Source organism: Staurois parvus, unplaced genomic scaffold, assembly GCF_062004578.1.
Source record: "Staurois parvus isolate SC_StPar_1 unplaced genomic scaffold, SC_StPar_1.0 ptg000118l, whole genome shotgun sequence".
NCBI classification, from domain to species: Eukaryota; Metazoa; Chordata; class Amphibia; order Anura; family Ranidae; genus Staurois; species Staurois parvus.
Window position 1 is genome coordinate 7342930 of NW_028317914.1, and position 10137 is coordinate 7353066.

Sequence of the window (10137 nt, forward strand, 5' to 3'; positions counted from 1 at the left end):
AGCTGCATTAGGAGAATGGCAGAGCCATTGTTGGCAGCAGAGGAAGCAGTGAGGGAACTCCAGACCAGACCATACTTATCCTTAAAGGGACCTTCAGCTGACCTACTCAGAGTGTTATCTCTAAATGCGTGATTTTATTGTGCATCTGGTGAGTGCGCAATCCTTACATTATTGGACACATCACCATACTATTGGATAGATCTTATAGATCACCAGCAATTAAAGATCATCATTGGATCTTCCGTACATCACTTTTTGGACATTTTAATCAAATATACCAGTACCTTATTAAGCACTATTGGTCACTATACAGTGACAAAAATATATGTTGTCACCAAATCACTTTATGGTTGTTACATTTTCACCTTGATACACATCACTAGTCACTTTAAATTGAATTGAATATTTATTCATATATTCATTATTAATTTTATCTGTGATTATTGCATTTGACACTTTATATTGTGTTATATATTTAGCGCTGCACCCATTTTATATTGATGCTTTGGATGGTTTTTTGGTACCTTTTTGGTGTTTCAGCAGCTCAGACGTTTTTAGCGCTCACTTACCTTTCTGTGCTTTCTAGCGGATTCCACCATTGGATGGATTGGTGACTGGCAATAAGAATTGGAAGATTTGCTTCAAAGAGTCATTTCATTCAATGCTGTTTTGATACTTACTTCTGCTGAGTGCATAATGGTGGAGGAGTAACACGGAAGTCAAGAAGTCACAATCATTGTTTGTTCACATCACTGTCTGGGACTAATATTCAGCCAAGTTCTGTTTTGGGACATATCATAGTGGAGTATCTGCGTCCCTGTTTTTCATATTTTGGACATTCTTTATTGGCTATACATTGTATTGTTTGGTAACACATTTATGCCTGTTTCATATATTTTAGCTGCACCATTTTGTTTATATGTCTTAGTGGGAGCAGAGGGTTTGCTACATTGTGCCAGCTGCTTCCTTTATTATCATTTTCTTTCACTTCATTCACATTTTTTCATTGGCTTGTGAGATACTGTATTCACACAACCACAGCAACTTGGAGTGTGTGTAAACCCCCAAACCCCACCCCGCTGCCATATGCCCGTGGCAGTAAGAAAGGTTAAAGTGACTCCATCACTAAAATCAGTGTAAATAAAAGCTGTACCTGCTGGCACCATAATGATGACTGAAGGCAGAAAAAAGGAAAAAAATAACAGTCATTAGCTTGTCAGCCCCGGCCACACACAGAGCAAAGCGTCAGGCTCATTTCAAGTGAACATTCAGCAAAAATATTTTTCTTACAATTAGACAAAGTGGAGAAAAGTAGGAAAAAAGATATAAAAAACAAAACTCACAACATTCAATGTAGAAAGTTTGCATCTTAACCACTTCCCTACTGCCCTATAGCAGAAATACTAGGGCAGCACAGTGACTAAATGGTTAGCACTCCCGCCTGGCAGTACAAAGGTTCAAATCCCAACCACAGCACCACCTGCCTGGAGTTTGCATGTTCTCCCTGTGCCTGCATGGGTTTCCTCTGGGTACTCTGGTTTCCTCCCACACTCCAAAAACGCTGCTAGGTTAATTGAATCCTGTCTAAATTGGCCCTAGTATGTGTATGAATGTGAGTTAGGGACCTTAGATTGTACACCCCTTGAGGGTTAGGGACTGATGTGAATGTACTATATATATGTAAAGCGCTGAGTAAACTGACGGCGCTATATAAGTACCTGAAATAAATAAATAAATGGCCTTGTTATAGGTGTAGGCCATTTATGTACCTGGCCGCTACTGCTCACCTCTACATCACAATCTCTGAATCAGACCCCCTCACATGGTCTCTCTCTCCCCTGATGCAGTAGCTCAGACCTTCCTGACCAGGCCATTTTTTGTGATACGGCGCTGCGTTACTTTAAATGACAATTCCGCGGTCATGCAACGCTGCACCCAATTAAATTTACACCCTTTTTTCCCACAAATAGAGCTTTCTTTCAGTGGTATTTGATCACCTGTGAGTTTTTAATTTTTTGCGATATAAACAAAAAAGTATTTTTTACTTTTTGCTAATAAACATAGCCAGTAAAAAAAAATGTAAAAATCAAATTTCATCATAAATTTAGGCCAAAATGTCTTTGCTAAAAAAAATCCCAATGCCTGTAAATTAATTGGTTTACGTGAAAGTTATAGTGTTTACAAATGGCGTGATATATATTGGAATTTTTGTTGTTTTTTTTTTTTCACTAATAATGGCGGCAATCAGTGACTTATAGCGGGACTGCAGTGGGCATTCTAAATTCTGACAGGGGGGAACTGACTTGGTGTCACTGACATCTCCAGTGACATCAATACAGTGATCAGAGCTAATAAAAAGCACTGACAATGGACAAATGGCACTGGGCAGGAAGGGGTTAACATGTGGGGCGATCAAATGCTTAACTGTGTGCTGTTTTACTATGTGGGCTGTATGTGTGTTTTACTGTTGGCACACTGCTTTTTATGGCTCTGCTATGCAAAGCTATACAAAGCAGTGTGCAGGAGCTGACAGGGGAGAGATCTGTATTGTTTACATACAGGCCTCTCCCCTGTCGGAAATCCTCAGAGATCGCCGAGTGCCGGCGGGGAATCACCAACTGGGACCCGGTGACTGACAGCCAAGGTCGCGAATGGCGGCACACGCCCCCTACCCAGAACTGCAAAATCACATGCGTATACGTGATTTTGAACACCCGTGCCGCCCTGTATTTCTGCTATAGGGCGGCACAGAAGCGGTTAAGGACGTTGCTAAGTGAGGCCCAGTTTTTACTGTTCACCTTCACCATCACAGGTGTGAGCTCTCAAATGTTGGGCTCATAGCTACTACATCAGGGGAGAGAAAGTGCATGTGAGGGGGTGTGAAGGTAGATTCACACCAGGTGCGGTGAGAGTGCGTTGGGCGGCAATTCTAGTGCAGTCCCATCGCACCCCCACCACAAGAATAGGCAAAATGCCTTGTCAATGCTATGGCCACTTCACACCAATGCATTGTGGTGGTGCGCAGGCAGTGTGTGCTGAAAAAAAAAAGTAATGTATGTTGTACTTTTTTCCAACGCAGCACAGTCACTGCATACCAGCCAAATGAACTTCATGAAATGTCACTGTGTAACATTTCATTAAAGTTGATTTTAAAAAATTAAAAAAAAAATGAACAGTGCGATGCATCGGGATCGCCACATCAGTACTGCCTCCACCACAGTGCATACCAGCCACTTATGCAGGCCATAGACGGTTTGTTTATCGGCCGATTTTTCGTTCGTTCTGTAAACCGTTGTTGCCACCAATGATTTTGAATTTTCCAGCATGGCCGATAAACGAAATGAGGAGGAAGCGCAAAAATCGGCCGATACCATTGCCCCACTAACAGTGCGAAAATCTGCTGATTATTCTTTCGGACGAAAAATTGACCGATAAACGAACCGTCTATGGCCTGCATTAGTTGTAATGCAGCTGATGATGTGAATGGAACCTGAATCACAAAAAGAACTCACTCCTGTGATGGTAAAGGTGAATGGTAATAGCTGGGCCTCTCTTAGCAACATCCTTTACAACGCCCTGGGAGTTATGTAAATGACCTACATCTATAGCAAATGATTCAACTGTGGTCAGAGCTGCAGTTTGTTTTTATCTACAGCCATCATTTATCTGCATAGGCAGTTTTTCTTTTGGTAAAGCTGAACTATGCCTTTAAGATACAATACTTTTATTGGCTCATTAAGTTATTACAAATGCCAATATTTAGGATCCTTCTTGGGTCCCAAAAACTTGCATCTTCAAAAACCTTAAATTAGCCAATAAAAAGTATCACTTAAGGCTGGACTCTGGGCAGATATACAAAAGACACAAATGAATGCAGCTCTGTACTCATTAATACAGTGGGGAAATGAAAGGTCTATAAATTTTATCATAGGTGCATTTTAAATGTTTGAGACAGAATATCAACCAAAAATCTAGAAAACAAAACATGATACAAGTGTTATAAATTGAGTTGCAGTTCAGTGAGTAGAATAAGTTTTTAATTCCCAAGCAAAACACGACTTAGTACTTGGTGGAGACACCCTTGTTGGCAAGCACAGAGGTAAGATGTTTCTTGTAGTTGGTTACCAGGTTTGCACACATCTCAGGAGGGATTTTGGTCCATTCTTCTTTACAGATCTTCTCGAAATCCTTCTTGGCTGTCTCCTGGCAATTCAAAGTTTCAGCTCCCTCCATAAATTTTCTATAGGATGAAGGTTTGGAGACTGGCTAGGCCACTCCATGACCTTACTGTACTTATTCTTGAGCCACTCCTTTGATGCCTTGGCGGTATGTTTTGGGTCATTATGGATACTAAAGTGTGGGGTCTTGTGAGCTACTATGTTGTATACAAAGTGCTAATAAATATTTAAATAATAATATTATAAATAAAACTGAGTTAAAATCAATACAATAATGAAAATAAAAATTGTGTATAAAAGCTGTGAAAAATAGTGGTTCGCTTACACTCTACACATACTCATACCATTGTGTCATAGAGAATAAAATCATAAATAGTGTCACACTCCACTACCAATTGCAAAATTTTGCGAATAAATAAATATTAATTAACTAATAGTCCAGCATTGAAAGAATAGATATCAATATCACTGCAATTATATTACTACTGCAAACATTACGTCCGTGACCTTGACGCTTCTTCTAGTGCTGTGATGCGAAATAATAGCCCTGCAGTCCACCAATTCTAAAAATATATTGTGCACCTTCACCAGTTGTGCTCTTACCTGGTGTGTATGACCAAACTGTTAAGTGAGGTCATAAAAGGCTTGTGTTCCTTTAATTGGACTTAGTGGTAAATGGATGGGATTATCCCTCTTTCCCTGGGATGGATGGATGAACGGAGTGATCCCTCTTTGCAACAGGGGGTCTCCTCGCTTCCTTATGAATTTTCCTGAAGCCAGATGGATGGATGGGAATATCCCTCTTCCGACTAAGCGGTCTCTTTGCTTCCTTAGGGATTTTGCTCCATAAGTGTAATTGCCATGAAATGTAATAAAATAATATAGTGCCTTATCCTCTTTAATACATAATTTATTAAATAAAGTAGTGCACTCACATGTGTTATAAGTTAAAAACACATTAAAATGTTGAAATTTGAATCCACAGTAAAGTTTTCCAATATTGCTGAATACTTGCTGTATGTTGCTTTAAGCATTGTGACGTCAGAGCCCCTCCCCTACGTGTTACGCCACCGGGTCATGTTTCTTCATCAGAGCAGATCAATTCCCCTGTTGTCACAACAGTTGTCTCCTCACCAAGCTTCTTGCTGATGGTCTTGTAGCCCATTCTAGCCTTATGCAGGTCTACACTCTTGTCCCTGACATCCTTTGACAGCTCTTTGGTTTCGCCAGTGGTGGTGAGGTTTGAATGGAAGAGATTCTGTGAACAGGTGTATTTCATAGATTAGGAGCACTAATCTGTGTGCCACATGAGCACATAGCCAGTCTGTGGGAGCCAGAATTATTGTTGGTTGGTAGGGGATCAAATACTTATTTTACTCGCTGAACTGCAACTCAATTTATAAAACATTTGTATTGTGTTTTTTTCTGGATTTTTGGTTGATATTCTGTTTCTATCATTTAAAATACACCTATGATAAAAAATTATAGACCCTTCATTTCTTTGTAAGTGGGCAAAGTTACAAAATCTGCAGGGGATCAAATAATTATTTTTTTCACTTGATATCATTAAGTGTATTTTTTAAATGCAAGCCATGCAAGTACCCAGCTTTGACCTGATATCAGCCTTTTGCAGCCCCTGTACAGCAGAGCTGAAGTGTAAGAAGAAGTAACAGCACAAGCAGCCAATCAGTCCATGTGCCAACAAGAAGCATGCTGATAGGAGGAGAGACCGGAATGACAAAGACATGAGCTTATCATCAGTTTGCTGCTCCTTCTTCCAGTCCAGGATGACTTGGGCTCAGAGAAAGTAACTGAATGATGCTGGCCACAGGGGGTATCTTTTTTATGATTGCACTGGATGGACTTTTTGTCTTTTTTTAGCCAGACTAACTATGTAACTATGTGTCTATTCAGCCCGCTCTGGCTAGTTTTCAGTGAACTACCAGGGAGGTGGTGAGTGCTCTAGTTAGTTCCTTGATTCTTCCTGTCATTATGTAAATGCATACTCATACAGTATGTGGTACGAGCAGACAGCTTACAGTGACAGTCTGCAGGAGCCCTGCATTGCACTCTGTGATCCGCTGATTGCAGGTGCAATGCTCTGCAGGCTCCTAATTAAACTAAAAAAATAAATGCACATTTTTTTTACCTGCAAAAAAGGTATGTATTTATTTTATTTTTAAAAAGTGAACGTATCATTTAAAGCAATATTGTAGCCTAAGATCAATTTGTTATTTTATCTTTAAATAGGCTAGTTTTGTTATTTTGTTATTTGTGGCTGGAGTTCTGCTTTAAAGCGGTAGTAAACTGGAGCTTGCAAAAAAAATAAAAATTTTAAAAATCCCCTGCAAGATAATATCACAATGTGGTAGTATGCATCGCATACTAGCACAATATGAAGGACTTACCTTAAAACAAAGCCCTCCAGCAGCGCTTCCATCTTCACCCGGTCTTCCTTCCAGGTTCGTGAGCTCCAGCTATCTGACTGGCCAAGCCGCGATTACGTCACTCCTGCGCATGCACGTGGGAATCTCAGGCCACAGCACAGTGCTCTGAAGGAACAGCATGGGTATGCCATTCCTTAAGAGCACATGCGCCAGCTGTCCAAAAAAAAGCAACTATTTCTTAAACAGTGCATGTTTTGGAGATGTTCATTTTACCTACAGGTAAGCTATAATATAAGGTGACCTGTAGGTAAAAGATACAAAAGTGCATTTACTTCCATTTTAAGCTACAAACTTTCTGCATTAATCAATGGCTAACAAGGTACAAGACTGTACTACTAACTAGAAATAAAATATATGTTGGTGACGGATAGAAAGGGAAGATACAAGTCAAAATGACTTTCCAATTTGTTAAGAAATTATTAACTCCTGATGGTTGTTTAGCATGCAGAGCAAATCCTGTGTTGCCTAAAACAAGTGTAAACTGTATGTTTCTATTATTTATGCACATTTAGGACTCATAGAATTCATAGCTCAAGCCATGCATTAACATGTGTGCACGTGACTAAACCTGGCCATACAGCCTACAATCTGATTGTACAATCTATCAACAACTATGTAGTGTGGGGGTGTCTGGTACATCCAGTCTGAAGAAGGTAAAACAGGCTGCTGGCTCCTGCCTTTTAAGTAAGGGTTCATTCACAGCAGATGTGCTGCCAGTTGTTGATCAATATACATCAAAATTGAAATTCAATAACAGTTCTCTTGAAAGTTTGATGAAAGAAAAAGCAGACTAAGCCCTATTTTTTTTCAGAGCAACACATATATATGCAAGAATTAAAAGAGTCAGGTAAAGTGGCCTCAAAATTTTTTTCCTTAATGCATTTCCTGCATTAGGGCAAAAAAGGTTTTAGCATTTCTGTCTCCCCTTCTTCCCCCTTATACGTACCTGAGCCCTCATTCAATCCAGTGCATTCCCCTTCTGCAGTGGCTCTCTTCTCTTCTTCCCACTCTCACAGGTTTGGCTGATGGGCAGCACAGCAGCTAAGTGGTTAGCACTTCCGTCTGGCAGTACTAATGTCGTCGGTTTGAATGCCATCCACAGCGCCACCTGCCTGGAGTTTGCATGTTCTCCCTGTGCCTGTGTGAGTTTCCTCCCACACTCCAAAGACATGCTGGTAGGTTAATTCAATCCTGTCTAAATTGGCCCTAGTATGTGTATGAATGAACGCGTTAGAGACCTTAGATTGTACACCCCTTGAGGGTTAGGGACTGATGTGAATGTGTCAGTCAAATTATGTGATGAGAACACAGTCTGCATAATTGACTGTATATATGGTCCTCTTTTTGCTATGATTCTAAGTTTGTATTTTTTGGGTGGTCTGTACTGTAATTTTGGAAGTTTAACCCTTTGTAAAAACCGTAAAAAAGTTTTTGATCTGAAAATAAACAAAAAAAAAATCCTGTGACGAGGGAGTGTGGGCAGGGCTGAGTCTCTTTGTCAATGGTCATAGGCAACGGAGCTCGGGATCGAGCACCCAGGTGTGCCAAGAAGAGGAGAAGCCAGGAGCACTGGTTCAGGAATGTTCTGTGCTATTCCACTGCACAGAGCAGGTAAATATAAACCTGTTTGTTATTTTATTTTTTTTAATTGTAGACTTTACAATCACTTTAAAGTGATATTAAAGGTAGATTTAAATAAACAAAAAAAAACACAGGGCAGCCCCAAATCTCCTCTTCTCAGGTCCCCTGCCGATGCTCCTGGCCCTGCCACCCTACTGAGTGCCCCCAAAGCAAGCCACTTCTGCGTGCTCACTCCTGAGTGCCGCTCTGTGTGTCTTATGCACATGGCTCAGTCCTGCCCCTGCAAATGGCTCCCATTGCTGTCTCTCATCCAATGATGAGGTAGAGACTTGGGAGAGCAGCCGCTCTCGTGCATATCGCTGGATCGTGATTGGACTCAGGCATTAGGAGTGGGTTGCGGGGAAAGCTGCACAATGAAGGTTTTTTTACCTTCATGTATAGATTGCATGAAGGTAAAAAAACTTCAGCCTCCAGAACGACTTTACAGTCTACTTTACAAATAATCCTTTGTGCCGGCCCTTTAAGAGTTTCAGAAGCCGGGAGGCAGGGCGGGGTTTTAGGGTCATGTGACCGCCGTGATTCGCCTTCACGGTGGTCACATGATCGGAAAAGGTCCCAATCGGAAGGGGAGATCGGGACCTTTCCGGGAGTATCGGACATATGTGCTGGGAGCACGCAGGGTGCGCTCTCTCGGCACATATGTATTTTTTAATTGCACACAAATATGCGGCCGCTCGGCATCAAGGCCCAGACACCAAGAGGCCGCATATTTGCAAGCGCTCGGCGTCAAGGGGTTAAAGAAAAAAAGTATTATTTTCAGCCACAACCATTCAACTTTGTTGATCGGAACCATTAAAGTGTTACTAAACCCAGGACCCTGTATTCACTGTATCTGGTCTCCTCCAGTACACACAACATGGAAGTGCAATTATTTTAGTAAATATAAACTGCTAAACACCTTTTCTCATCAACAGTTAGAGCAGTCTTGTGACTTCAGCTGAGCACTGGTTAAAGCTTGTAGGAGGAGTTTTCTCTAGGAGGATGGAAATCCCCTGACCTCTGTCTGGACAGTGCTCATTGGCCTTGTGCTGATCACATGCACTCTGCCAAAAAAAAGAGACCTCTCTAGCAATACACACTAAACTGAGCATGTGCAGAAGGGCACCAGTCTGTCTTATCAGTGAGGGCATTTGAACATTGAAGAGATGGGGCAAAGAAGAAAAGATCAAACAGCCGTTTTACACAATGCAGAGGATTAACCCCTTAGGTTCCACAGTGAGTATAACAAGTATGCTTTACTGCATACACAGACTGATTTTACTGTTGTGGGTTTAGTAACACTTTAATATCTGACATTCATCACAGTTCTGTTATTGTCTCGCTTGCCCAATGTCTGAATTTATAATTTTGTGGAATCGGACATTGATGGGTCAGTTATATCGCACTGTGTAAGGACACCATTAAAGAGTGTATACAATCAGATTGTAAGGTGTATAGTCAGCTTTAGATGTGTTGCAGATTTGAAAGGATTGCATAGATTTAAATGGTAAAAAGAATATTAACAATGGAAATCCTTTTGGAATGTGGATTCTCTTGTCTATTCACCTTGAAAATGTATTGTATGTATAATATTCTATGGAAAATGCATAAAAATGAATATGAAATAAACATACCCTTACAATGTGGTTGTTGTATTGTATTTATAGTAATAAAAAAATATATAAATGTGCTTTATATGTACTGTATGTAATACAATCCAGCCGTATTGATCATTTATTCTCCGTTTCTATCTGGCCCTTGTGCCTTGTGATCCTCCCCATCTCCATAGCAGTCCCCTATGAAGTAATGCATGCAAGTCTTGGCTGCTTGGTTCTTTTGTTCTGCTAAGTATTCATGATCCCTGCCGTAGATCTGGTTACCCATGGCTACAA